The sequence below is a fragment of the Stenella coeruleoalba genome (assembly GCF_951394435.1).
Source record: "Stenella coeruleoalba genome assembly, chromosome: 17".
NCBI classification, from domain to species: domain Eukaryota; kingdom Metazoa; phylum Chordata; class Mammalia; order Artiodactyla; family Delphinidae; genus Stenella; species Stenella coeruleoalba.
The window spans coordinates 30,234,867-30,249,771 of NC_137163.1; the positions used below are offsets into that span (position 1 = coordinate 30,234,867).

Genomic DNA, 14,905 nt, shown 5'->3' on the forward strand with positions numbered 1-14,905 from the left:
TCTTTATTGACAAGAACAAAAGCAATCATCAAATTCTCATTTGCTAAATAGTTTCAAGTAAAACAATTTTTAAATGCTTAGCTTTCTGTCTTTAACTTTTCATTTTCTTAAACTTAGTATTCACTAGAGTACTTGATAACACATTGAAATTTTTGAGTAGTAGCTACTCAAATTTTTTAATAGCATCTAACTTAAATTATGAAGTCAAAAGGATCATTTAATCCTCCAAAACACATACCTACTTGTATCTATCTGTCATAAATCCATTCAGCAGGATCATGATACCTTTGAGCATGCTTTGTTTCCATATCAAAATTAGATATTCTGTCTCTAAGTGTGATTCATAATGGAACCTTGTTATGGAGATATTTTATTACATTTGTTTCCTTTTGTAATGAAACAAATTTAAAACTTGTTTATTTTCATAATCCAAATTGGATGTCATAACTCAGTATTTCAGTCACTCAAATAATCTGCCAACTCTGGCTATAAAATCATAATACAAGACCAATTTATGTTAATCTTAAAAAGGTTTTAAAAATTATAGTGAATCTTTTACTACTCTTGGAAAAAGAAGAAACTGATTTGAAAGGAATATTTTTGTTAATGTTAGAGAAATGCTGGGATTCTTTCAGTCCAAAAATGTTCATGCTACGTCATTCTCTTTTGAGGGTATTTTTAAGAAGGTAGCCATTAAACCAGAGGAAGAAAACCCAGAGTTAAAAACCCAGAGTTGAAAGAGATCACTTTGCTATACATATACAGAAAGTGCTTTTATTCAATATGAACATGATTTCCAGTTATTCAAATGAAACTTCCTTTATTTACAGCAGGAAGATTTGGCATTTAATAGAAAGTACTTGTGAGCATCTACTAGGCACACTTTGGTGGTGACACAAAGGAAAAGAAGGTAGTATTCCTGATTTAAGAATGTTGGAGTATGCTTGAGAATATGACGCGTGTGGACATTAATGATGTAAGACTACATACAGAGAACAGACATTCAAATGATCATTAAAATAGTGTAAGATATGCAACTGCTAAAAGACAGAGTTAAAAAAATCAAAATAGTTGGAAAGCTAATAATCAAGAATTTATTTTGAAAAAATAGTGAGTCTTGGAAGGGCAAAACACAGATTATGAGAAAAACTAAAGTAAGTTAGGGATGTTGACAAAAATAGAAGAGAATGAAGATAACTCATATCATTGTTTTACATAACGGCCTGGTGATGAATTTTCTTAACCAGACACAAGGAGACTTGAAATAAGGAAAAATACACTGAGATTGTCTATAGAACCCTACTTTACTGCAGAGGCAGAAAAGCACAGGAGTTAAGAGCTTGCAATCTGGAATCAGACTGCCTGGATCCAAACCTGATTCTGCCACTCAGGAGCCGGGTGACCTTGGGCAACTTACTTGGCTTTGTGCCCCAGCTTCCTCATTTGTAAGACAAGGAAAATAAATGAGCCTGCTTATATGTTGGACTGTGTCATGCCAACTTGGTTAAGGTAGGAATTACATTTCCCAGAACCCCTCCCCTGTACGTTGCTGGGTTATTCTTATCAAAAGAAAGCTTGCCGGAGATGTGTAGAGTGGAAATGAGGCAGTGGTCATTTAATCTCTGAATGGCTTTGTGGTCAGATGGGATGATGGACAGATGCAGAGATGTCTGCTGGTTTTTAGCTTGTCCTAACTTTCCCTCATTGCCCCATTCAGAGGTTCTTCCTTACTTGTCATGCTGCTGACCAAGAGCAGACTCAGAGCTGCCAGCAGGCTCTTGACTGAGGACCCACGGAGGCAGAAGTTACAAAGAAACCACAGCTTCTCTCTGTAAGCTCCCCTTGCTATTGTCATTTCAGTTTCTGGATGTACCTGGCTTCTCAGATTGATAGGCATGTGACTTCTCTGACCCTCTAATTTCCTCTTCTGGACCTTCATGTCCCCAGCTCCTCCCACAATTGATCTAATTCTTTTAATAAACACTTTATGCCATAAACTTATTGTGACTGATCTCCTGAACAAATGTTTACTGATACTCTTTCTCATAGAGCTTTGAATATGAATATTATATGAGTTAATATTTGTAAAATGCTTGAAACAGTTTCTAGCATATAGTAAATACTTATGTAAGTATTTGTTAAACAAAATAATCTCTAATAAATTAGTGTTAGGCAATTGAGGAAGAAATTTTAAAAGTCTGTGAAGGAGAAGGATGACAAAATGCAATACTCTCTATGACAAACACCATTTGGGGTAACAAGGACAGAGGAATTCTGATACATCATGATATGGTGAGAGATACACAAATGAAACAATCAGGTAAGAACTTCTGACAGAATAATAGCTAATACCTACTGAGCGCCTTCTATGTGCAGGTACTAGTCTAGGTCTTTTGAATAGATTATTTCATGTAATCTTCACAAATGCCCTGTGAGATACACACTCTCCATATAGAGGAGTTAGTGAATACTATGATGAGATGTAAATGGTAAACCATATGTAAAGGAAATTAACTCCCATGACTACAATTATCATTGTTGGAAAGTGGGTCTAATATTGTTCTTTCCCCCTAGTTTGTCTTAATAAATTCCGTTCCAAATTGTACTGTGGCCTGACAATCTCATATCTTACTAGAGATTCTGAGAGGTTCTGTTCTAAGGAACACCATTGTTACTGATGGTTGTTCACATTTCCTGGGCAAAAGAAGCTATAAAGTGACATGAAAAAGTAACATTCTGACATAGGGGAAAAATTCTGGGGTTCTGGTAACTAGAAAAATCTGCATGTGATCCCTGACTTTGTTCCCTCTTGCGTGATTTTTTTTTGCGGTACGCGGGCCTCTCACTGTTGTGGCCCCTCCTGTTGCAGAGCACAGGCTCCGGACGCGCAGGCTCAGCGACCCAGCTGCTCCGCGGCACGTGGGACCTTTCCCGGACCGGGGCACGAACCCATGTCCCCTGCATCGGCAAGGCAGACTCTCAACCACTGCGCCACCAGGGAAGCCCCACTCTTGCGTGCTTTTGAGCTAAGGTCTTAACACATCTAATCCTAATTTGCCTCGAAAGTAAAATGGGAATAACACCACCCTACAAGAACTTTCATAAAGATTTATGAAATAACACAATAATATTTGCACACTGTCTGGCATATTATTAGGCACTTAGTAAATGGGTGACCAATATTATTATTTTTTCTCTAGATCTCAAGGTCTAAGAAAACACATAAACAAAAAGAAAATTTTAAATTCTCTGAATTTGTTCTTGTTAAAAATAATACCAGTGTTCTATGATTCCCATACATAAGACCTGTTGATTTCCTAATTACTCTTGAAATAAGTTAATGTAGAGGTAATGAATACCTTATTTGAAATGCAATAATATGAAAAATAGGCACTTCATTTACAGGGTATCATATTAGGGGTAATGTGCACTTTCCAGCATGTTGAGAGAAAACACACAGATGGCATGCCAGGTCATTAAACTAGTAGACATGTTTGACCACAGAAATTTTAGCATAACTGAAAATCCTGATAACATACATATTAGAAAAAAGAATAGAAAATTAAATAATGGAGTTCTGTTTATATTTTCACTTCAAAGTCAGGTATATACTTAATATAAAAAACTACTCAGACTTCTTTAGTCATAAATGCCTATAAGTTAATGGAAATGTATTGCAATTTACCTCTTATTTCACAGCAGGGCAACACTCAAACTTTCCTGAACTAACATATAATCGAAACAGGTATGTCCTAACTAGGATAGAGAAAATTATACATAACTGAAAGAATTATAAAAAGGAGCATGATTCATTAATTTTTATTAGTCCTCTCTGCTGTGTTACACAGGGATTTGGCAATTACCCACTCACATCACTATATACACTCTGTTTCACTATTTAGTGTTTCATGTCTACATTATGTAAAACACTGTATATATTTGTACTCCTAACAAGCAATGGTATCACTCATTTCATTTTTATTCCATTTTAATTGGGTTATTTATTTTTCTTTTCCTTTTTCCTGAATCCAACGAAATACTAGGAAAAGAAGAAAAACAGGGCTCTAATCACAGTCTGAGTGCCTAGTAGAAGCCTTCAGAAAGGCTTCTTTGGGGATAGTGAAATGATATTTTAAATAATGTTCTTTAATTATTCACATCTATGGCTCTAGCACTCTTTTCTGAATTATGAGTTTAAAAAAATGATATACTGGCTCAGATTATAAAGCCCAAGATGAGCTATAACAACTCATTTTCATTCCAATTGTTCCCAGCCAGGTAAACAGCTGAGAGCTTAGATGAAATAATGATAATAAAATGCTAGGATTGCTATTTTCACAGCTATATCACTGAATACAATAAAAACTACTGAGCTAGAGTATTTTATATTTCCCAAGCCCTCTTTACTATCTTTATTAATTTAATCTCCACACAAACAGAATGAGTATACTGACATAATTATGAAATTACTATATCAATGTCAGAGATGGGGAAACTGACTCAGGATTATTTAGGAGGTTTAAAATCTAACTGGTAGTTGCTTCCATTTAAACTTCAAAACATTTTAGTATTTTCAACATTTTAGTATTTTCAAGTGGCCTTTGGGGCATCAAAATCATTATGGCTGGTGCAAATAAATAAAGACAATGGAGACAAAAGTTAAAGATTCAGTATTCCAATTTGGATGAGACTGTTTAGTGGGTGGGGGGAGAGAAGGATTAAACTGAAATCCTAGAGAAAATGAGAAAAAAATTCCCAGATGTGCATGTACAAGGAATATTTTTAGAGAACAATAAGAACTAGTAAAGCAAAGCTGTATCAATAGAGAAAAGAAGCTATGTTAACACTCACATATCTAATATTATAACTCAATAACAACAACAACAAAATCAGTTAAAAAATAGGCAGAGGAATGAAATAGACATTTTCCCAAAAAAGACATCCAAATAGCCAAGAGGTACATGAAAAGGTACTCAACATCACTAATCAATCAGGGAGATGCAGATCAAAACCACAATGAGATACCATTTCAGACCTGTGAGAATGGCAATCATCAAGAAGACAAGAGGTAAGTGTTGGCAAGGATGTGGAGAAAAGGGAACACTTGTGCCCGGCTGATGGTATTGTAAACTGGTGCAGCCACTATGGGGAACAAACAGTTTGGAGGGTCCTCAAAAAATTAAAAATAGAACTACCATACAATCCAGCAATCCATTATGCAAAGGAAATGAAAACAGGTTACTGAGGAGTTTCTATATTTCTGAAAATACAGAAATGCCCTCTTGCTTATTTGTAACTTATTTCTCTTATAGTGATAAATCTGGCTCCAGTTATATGCAATTTACATATATACATACACATCTGAAGTAATTTCAGAATTGCTACTGGGTACTCCTGGGAGAAACAAATTTACCAATTAGAATACAATGTTCATGCATAGTTCTTTTCTGTCTCCAGCTTGATAGCTTCCAGTCAAAACAGTGTTTTCTAATTATTTAGGTAAACTACTTTTTCCCCATTACGATCACTAAGCTTATGTCATACATTTGTAACAAGGTTAGATTTAGTTTTCTGTCTGCATTCTATGCCCTGGGATCCCCCAACATCGCGGTTGATCTTTTAAAAAAATGTATATACATACATTGAAGTTCACGTTTGTGATATACATTTCTATGGATTGTGATAAATGCATAGTGTCCTATATCTGTCACTGGACTAGAATACAGAACAGTTCATCACCCTAAGAATTCCTTGTGCACCCCCATTTTATTCAACCACTGTCCCCTCCTCAAAATTCAGACAACCACTGATCTGTTCCCCATCCCTATAACTTTTCTAGAATGTCAAACAAATGGAACCATGCAATATGTAGCTTCTTCAGTCTTTTTCTTCAGCTTCTTCACTTAACAAAATATAGTTACAATTCATCCATGGTGTTGCTAATATCAATAGTTCCTTCCTTTTTTTACTGCTGAATAGTATTCCATTGTATGGCTATATGACATTGGCTCATCTGTTAACCAGTTGAAGGATATTCAAGTTGTTTCCAATTTTCAGTGATTATGAATAAAGTTATTATAAAAATCCTCATACAAGTGAATATTGGTTTTAATTTCTCTTGAGTAATTATCTAGGAGTGGGGTTGTTGGGTCATATGTCAAGTGTACGATTAATTTTGTAAGCAACTGTTTTCTTTTATCTTTTATTTTACTTTATTTTTTATTTTTTTGCCATTCCAAAAGGCATGTAGCAGTAAACATATCCTTTTAAAATGTTCTCTAATTTCAAACATTTCATTTTTCAAAGCTAGCAAACTTGTCATGATTTGTGGGTGGCTGTGTGTCAATTGCTTAGAAATATGTCCCTTCCACCCTCAACTCTTAGACTAAAATATTGTGTCTCAAATGCCCTGTCATTGGTTATTTAATCATCTAATGGATGAATCATCTATTCATCTAATCTTTAGAATAATTATGGTCTGCTTTTTTAGGTAGAGATTCCATTAAAAATGATTTTCTACTATTTTCCTAAAATATATGTTCTACTACTTTCTTAAAATGTATTTTGAACTGAAATAGGTAAAATTATCTAAAGAAAATGAAAGTACTACTTTTTCTTTGGCCAGTAACTTACTGTATTTCTTTCCTACCTCCAATCACCCAACTTACCAATCTTATATGAACCTTCTTAAAAGAGCCTTTTTTAAAATGGAGCTACCATATGATCCAGCAATCTCACTCCTAGGCATATATCTGAAGAAAACCATGGTTCAAAAGGATACATGCATTCCAATGGTCAGAGTAGCACTATTCACAATAGCCAAGACACAGAAGCAACCTAAATGTCCATCAACAGATGAATGGATAAAGAAGATGTGGTACATGTATACAATGAAATATTACTCAGTCATTATAAAGAATGAAATAATGCCATGTGTGACAACATGGATGGACATGGAGATTATCATACTAAGTGAAGTAAGTCAGACAAAGACAAATATCATATGATATTGCTTATATGTGGAATCTAAAAAAAAGTGATATAAATGAACTTATTTACAAAACAGAAACAGACACAGACTTAGAAAACAACTTATGGTTAACAAAGGGGAAAGGCAGGGAGGAGGGATAAACTGGGAGTTTGGGATTGACATATACACACTACTGTATTTAAAATAGATAACCAACAAGGACCTACTATATAGCACAGGGGACTCTGCTCAATATTCTGGAACAACCTAAAAGGGAAAATAATTTGAAAAAGAATAGGCACATGTATATGTATAACTGAGTCACTTTACTGTATACCTGAAATGAACACAACATTGTTAACCAACTATACTCCAATATAAAATAAAAATTTTTAAAAATCTGCTAAAAACAACAGGCAATCCACATAATAGAAGATTATTTCCTTAGTTCTAAGTTCTTATCTCCAACCTTATCTGTTTCTCTGTCCTTCCCTTAACCTCAGCTAAACCTGCAGACTCACTGTCTCAGTGTCACTCCACCCTTCTCAATGGTTGTTCACCTCCAGAGATGCCTCCTATCCAACCTCCTTTAAGACCAAGTACAATTCCAAACTTCATCTTGACTTGGTGGGGAGGCCAGGAGAAGGAAAATAGTGTACAGGCAAGAGAGATATAAGAAAAATCTCCATTATTGCTTCTCCACAACTGAGGGTATCAACGTAACAAGCAATGCTTTTGGTGGGGGCCCTTCTTAATCATGTAGGTTTATTATTCCTCAGGACAGTGTCTGTTACTTTTTTTCCAGACACATTATCTCCCAGAAATGCAGTGCTTTTTGTGAGATGGCTAACTCAGCGAAGGAAGAGTTAAACTCTATTGAAAAACTGGCTTAAGCAAACGTATGAAGTCTCTCCTCTCTGCTCTGTTCTGGTCCTTGAGCTCAAAAATCATAGAATTTTAAACTTGAAATGAGCCTTCCAGTCCAACTTTCTAATATTGAAGGAATGCATTGCCTCTAGTCAACTTTCCAGTACTGGAGGGACACCAAGGGTCAAAGAGATGCTTGGATAATATCCCTTCATAGACTTGACGACCTCTGCATTAATCAGGGTTCTTGTTCACGGGGAATGTAATCTAGCTTGCTTAAGTAGAAAGTATTTTACTACAGGGTAGTAAGTAGTTACAGAAGTTCCCAACCACATGACAAGAATTTCATGGAGGAATTCTCGCTGTTGCTGCCAACCCCCTGCTCAACAGCTATGATGTCAAAGACCAGACCAGTAACTACAGGAGAACAAATGCCTTTGCTGCCTTTTCTGCACCTCGCTTCCACACACCCCAAGTCTTAGTCAACAGAATCTGCTTGGCAGAGCCCGGAGCACGAGTAAAGCTCTAGCTGCCAGGGAGCCTTGACAAGGTGCTCTTTGAGTTTCCAGGCTCTATAGCACAGGAAGATATGCTAGAAGGGGAGTAGAGTGGGTATCAGATGAGCCAATCTGCAGCATCCTCCCCATGCACTCACCATACAACGAATGAGTTTGCTTCTCTTATGGATAACAAACTGGATAATGAGGCTGTGCAGAGACTTGATTAAGAGAGTAGGCCCTGGACTGAGACTGCTGAGGTACAAATCACATCTCAGACACCATCTGTGTGATCTTGGGCAATCACATATTATTTCTATGCATTTATTTTGTCTATAAAGGAGATATTTGTAATTCTTCACTCCCCTGATCAGTATAACGATTAAGGGCATTAAAATGTAAAGTGCTTGAAACATTGCCTCTCACATACTAAGTGCTCAATTAATGTTCATTATAACTATTTCTATGAAATTGTGGCTTTTTTTGAATTTACGGAAGCTGAACTAAGATCTGTGTGCGTCTTTATCAGAAGACAGTTTACATGAATTGCAACAAATGGAACATATGATACCTGCAAAGTACCAATGAAAATTTTCTCCCGAGACTTTTTGCCAGCTTTTTGTAATATTGCTGTGAAAGGATGGAAAGAAATCTGTTATTAACCTGCCTCAAATTAGGTAATTGTCATAGCCTATGACTGCTGTCCCAGGGAAGGTAATGAAAGCTTTCGTATACCTTTCTTTGAAGGAAAAACCCTGCCCCAGTGTGTTTACTTTGAGTTCTGAACAGAACTCCCTATTTCTATCCCTGAAAAAAACAAAAAGGGAATCCAGACTGGAACTAGCATGGGAAATAACAAAATGCTCCTTAATAATTTTTTGAGTCAATTATTTAAAGACAGTAAAACAGCAACAACGAAAACTTTTGACAACTTTTAGTATCTTAGGTAAATGGAAATCTCCATTCCATTAGGGCCAGACCAAAGGAAAGAGCCGCTCTTGATTTTGCATATACCTAAAACAGCTCCCCTGCCACTTCTTGAGCACCTCTGCTTATTAGAAAACTCTTTCACACAAAGGTTTGAGAATCTGTCTGCCAAATTTAACCCACTGGCTAGTTCCACACCCTGGCACTGTATAAAATCACTCTCTCCTCATGCAAAGCGCTGTAGTCCCAGGACAGCGCTTTCAAGGACAGGCAGCTATTTACAAGTGGTAACACGTGGCAATATCATTAAGGACATGGACTCAGGTGTCCCTCTTCCTGACTGTGTGATCTCAAGGAGGTGCATGAACTTCTCTGTGCCCATTTTATTCTCTGCAAAATGGGTGATAATAAGTATCCTTACCTCACTGGATTGTGAGAACATTAAATAAGAGAATGTAATAAGCAGGAGTTATCATTAATGATATCCTCATCACCACCATCACAGACTCCATATCGGCCTCAGCGTTATCTAACATTTTCTAATGAAAGCATCTTTATGAGATGTAGTTCTATTTTTATCTACCTTTAATAGACAGATTCATTTTGTCAGTCTCCTCCACTGTGTGATTGTTGGAAATGTGCACTACCCTCTGCGGGTGATTTAATTAGTACAGCAGACAGATGAAGTCTTCTCCCTTGCCCATTTGTGTTCGCTCTCTGCTTCTATTAATGCCACCTATTATAACGGGTATGGGAGCTCATCACAACTCTGGTTTACACTGACTTTATGGACAAATAAAATCCTTAGGTCTTTTTCCCGAGGAGCTATTATGCCAACTGTTTCTCATACTACGGTTTTATGAGTGATTTTTTTTTTTTTTTTATCCAAAGTGCTATATGATAAAAGAATTCTGCTTAGGGAAAGCTTTGACTTGGTTTGTGTGATTTATGGGCAAAGACCATTTTGGTAAATAAGATAAACAAAATAAAGATGATTCCCATGGTGCTGAAAATCCAATCATCTCTCTGGCTCCTCTACCGGAGTATTAGCTAGATGAAGCCTAAGATTCAGTCTTGATCATCTGTTTATTTTTTGGTCAAAAGTGTGCACTCAATACATGATGAACTGCCAACCTCTACAGTAATGATCTGCTCCCTTTGTTTTTATCAACCATGTGCAAGATAATCCTGATAGATTTGTGAACACTGCCTCAATTTCTACATAATACGGTATTTCAAATGATGCAATGACAGGGCATACATCTGGTTTACAACAAATGCTTCATTTTACTGCAATCTTGTGGCTGCCTAGAGGATGTAATACCTGTCACCGATAATACATTTCCAAACTAACACAACATGGCATATTACAGGTACTGAAAATAAATTTAGATGTAAAGACACCAACTATGTAAAATGCAGTGGAGTTTTACATAGAGAAATTTAAAAATACCTTTGATGCTATAACCTAATTAAAACACTGATCAATAGTGTTCTTGCCTCATTACACGAGCAACTCAAGGGATGACAACTGCTTTTATGATCATTTATTATTAACAACGGGAAAACATGATTTCCATTAAAATAGACACCTTGAAATGAAATGAGCACGCTCTCCAGAGATATGTGTATCAATCTTTCCTTCCCCATATACTTCAAGTCTCTTTCCTCCCCACCCTTCGAGGCATCCAGGGGAAAAAAAGAAAGTGAAAAGAGCATTAAAGTTCTTCCTCCTAGGTAAGCCCAGTATTCTTCCTCCCCATGGATACTCTAGATGTACAAAAACAGAGTAGCAAAGAGCAAAGACTTTGGAAGTAAGCTGTCAGAGGTTCAGCCAACCTCCCTCCACTTACTTGGGTAAGTTCTTTAACCTGAATTAGTCTTAGTTTCCTCATGTATAAATTGGTGATGACCCAATTTCCAGGAAAGGCATAAAAATGTATTGAGATTAAAGGGAATTCCCTGGCGGTCCAGTGGTTAGGACTCAGCGCTTTCACTGCCGGGGCCTGAGTTCAGTCCCTGGTCGGGGAACTAAGATACCGCAAGCCATGCAGTGTGGCCAAAAGAAAAAAGAAAAAAAAATTATTGAAATTACATGACAGAGTACCTAGCACAGTGCTTAGTATGGAAAACGTGCCCACAGTCCCCCATCTACATCCCCACAAAACAAAACAAACAAACAAACTCACTGTAGTTCACAGACCTGGATAGGAGAATTTGGAGCAGAGAAGAAAATACCAGATTGCTGGGACCCTCTGGTATGGCTGGGCTGTGGGGCAAGAGTGCAGTCATCACAAATGTGGTTCACATGGAGAAGGAGGTCCAGCACATGTATAAATGCTGTTCAGGAGGCCTGAGACTGGGCCAGCCTGGCAAGCGGCTCTCAATGAACATTACATGAAAAGATTCAGGACAGGAAGGAAACATCAGGATTTCGGTTTGAAGGATTAGCAATCAATTTAAAAAAAAAAATCATCAATGAGAAAATAAGATAGTATGTTGCATTATATCTTTAAATCAGAATGGTATACATATATTAACTTGGAGATCTGGATTAGCAAACAAAGAGAGAAAATGCAACTCCAAATTTACATAAAGACTCACAAAGTAACAAATCTGGAGGCCACTTTCGATTTCATTTTGACCTCGTAATTTTCCCAGGAAGAAATAAGGTGTCCAGATTGTGATTTACCCAAGGAGACAGTTAGTTACTGCAGAGGGACTTAAAGTTGGGTCTCCTGGTTTTTGGTCAGTTAAAAGTCTGATTTCTGTACACTTATTCTCCAGATATTGATATTCGGTCGATGGGAAAGCTTCATATATAAAACATAAAAACAAAAAGAAAATCATCTGAAGGAAGCTTGTAATTTAGAAAGAAATGTTTAGATTATTGTTTGTTAAGCATCTAACATTTAGAACAGTGTAGATTATTTATTAGTTTTGCTTTAGCTAAGAGATTAAAATTAGTAACCATTTCAAAGATCCGTAGGCACCTGGATTTGTGGGGTAACTAGAGGTATATTTAGGCCGTTAAAATATTGAACTGTAAGGGATATCAGGTGAATTTTTCAATTAAAAGCTTGCCTCAAACAGATTGTCACTGTAAAAAAACTCAGTAACACAGAATATTCTATAATAAGAAACATTTCTTCATGAACAAATCAACACTGATGATTTGATAGAAGCTTCAGATGAACATATTATGAGGAGGGAATGCGATGAGAGTTAGAAATCTCATTGAGACCAACAGAAAATGACGCGAACAGTAAAGGTACAGCCTGTTTGTTTGGGTCCCACATCTGAGAATGGTTGTGGAGCTCAGAGAGGCGGCCTGACGGCCAATAAGGAACTACTCCCCTTATGTTTTCTATTCTGCCCCGCCCTACCTCGCTGAGACTTTGCAACCACCCTCTCCTTTATGGTCAAACAATTGTTCCCTCTCCACACACTTTCTATCCATTGCCTCAAACATGCTCAAATCTCTCCAATCGAAAGACCCTTCTCTTCCTTGTTCCTGATTCCACTTCATGACCAGCCTCCTCTCTCCTACTCATCACATGCCAATTTAGTAAAGGCACATGCACACTGCCACCATGTCCTCCTTTTCCCTTACACATAAGCTGAGTATATTATGGTTCTTGCCCCATCATTCCAGAGAAACTGTTCTCTTGTGTCACAAATAACCAGGATCCTAATTTCCACAGCTTATATTTAGTTCTCATTCTGTTTGAACTCTTCATTATTTGGCTATCCACCCCTTACGGAAACTCTCTTTCCCTTAAAACTCTGCATTGGTTTTCGCCTCAACAAATTTGAAGTAAAATCCCTCAATTAAATATCCTAGATAAGTAACACGTGAAGTTGATGTTGAATTATCATAGCAGTGACCATTGCTACTCTGTTTCATTGAAAAGAAAATGTACTTTTTCAAATCTCTCATTAATCTCCAACTCCATATATAGAAATCACATCTAGTCCTTCAAGCCTTTATCAAAAAAAAAAAATACCACGAGTCATATACCTGAGAAGGACCTGCATCTAGGATATATAAAGATATATAAAGAATTTTTTATAATTCAATACTGAAAAGTCAAATAACTCAATTAAACTATGGGCAAAGGATCTGAATAGCATTTCTCCGAAGAAGTGGACAAAAAGCATATAGAAAGAGGCTTAACATCAACATCATTAATCATTAGGGAAGTACAAATCAAAACAATGAGATACTACTCATACCCACTAAGATGGTTAGATTCAAAAGACAGATAATGGACTTCCCTGGTGGTGCAGTGGTTAAGAATCCACCTGCCAATGCAGGGGACATGGGTTTAAGCCCTGGTCTGGGAAGATCCCAGATGCCACGAGCAACTGAGCCCATGAACCACAACTACTGAGCCCACGTGCCACAACTACTGGAGCCCGCGCACCTAGAGCCTGTGCTCCGCAACAAGAGAAGCCACCGCAATAAGGAGCCCGTGCACCGCAATGAGGAGTAGCCCCCACTTGCTGCAACTAGAGAAAGCCCGCATGCAGCAAGACCCAATGCAGCCAAAAATAAAAATTAATTAATTTTTAAAAAGACAGATAATATGTGCTGGCAAGGATATGGAGAAACTGGAACACTCATACATTGCTGATGGGAATGCAAAATGATGTAGCCACTTAAATAGTCTGGCAGTTCCTAGAGAAATTAAATACAGAGTTACCATATGAACTAGCAATTCTAGTCCTAATTCCTACCCAAGATAAATGAAAATAATGTCCACACAAAAACCTGCACCATGAGTGTTCACAGTGGCATTATTTATTCTAAAATGTGGAAACAACCCGTGTCCATAAGCTGATGAATGGATAAATAAAATGTATATCTATTTATATTTAAAATACCATCTATATTTAGATATATTTAATGGGCCATTATTTGGAATGATTTGAAATAATGAAAAGGACTGAATTACTGATGCACGGTACAACATGGATGAACCTTAAAAACATTATGCTGTCAGAGAAGCCAGTGATAAAAGACCATATACTGTATGATGCCATTTATATGAAATGTCCAGAAGAGGCAAATTTATAGAGACAGAAAGTAGATTAGTGGTTGTCTATGACTGAGGGGGGAGTTAGGTATGGGATTGGTATTAGGTAAGGGTGGGGGGTGGCTGCTAATGGATACGGGGGTTCTTTTGGGGGGGTGAGGAAAATGTATTAATTGGGGTGATGGTTGCACAACACTGAATATACTAAAAGTTAATGAACTGTACATTTTAAATGAGTGAATTATATGACATATGAATTCTATCTCAATAAAGCTGTTATACATGTTTTAAATATCAATACCATGAAAACCTCCAGCAACACACATTCCTCTCTGAATGTTTTAAACATTCAGAAATCAGAATTGTTGCTTTTAACATGTGTACCAAAATATTGCTCCGAAATTTACATCAATTGGATGCCGCAGCTAACAGGAAAAGAAGCATGATCTTATATGCTGACAATGCTCTCCTCCAGTCAAAAAGCAACTTTAAAAAAACAGCTGAAACTGTTAGTTAAATATTATCAGAAGGATCTTTTGCATATCAATTATGCCCAAAGTCATTATTTTTGGCAGTCACACTGTAAATCTAGACTCTAGAGAGAC

The 14,905-nt window shown here is 36.9% G+C and overlaps 1 protein-coding gene across 8 annotated transcripts in view; it reads right to left on the reverse strand.

The window, feature by feature from the left end:
- The window catches only part of OXR1 (oxidation resistance 1), a 380,712-nt gene that overhangs the window by 344,412 nt on the left and 21,395 nt on the right, over positions 1-14,905 (reverse strand). Inside the window, exon 1 of one of the 8 annotated variants that reach the window (XM_079902319.1) lies at positions 7,198-7,232. The exons of the other annotated variants lie outside the window; for them this stretch is intronic. The gene's annotated coding sequence lies outside the window, so the exon portion shown is untranslated. Of the gene's footprint in view, positions 1-7,197; positions 7,233-14,905 lie in introns of those variants that run through there. 8 annotated transcript variants of the gene reach the window in all.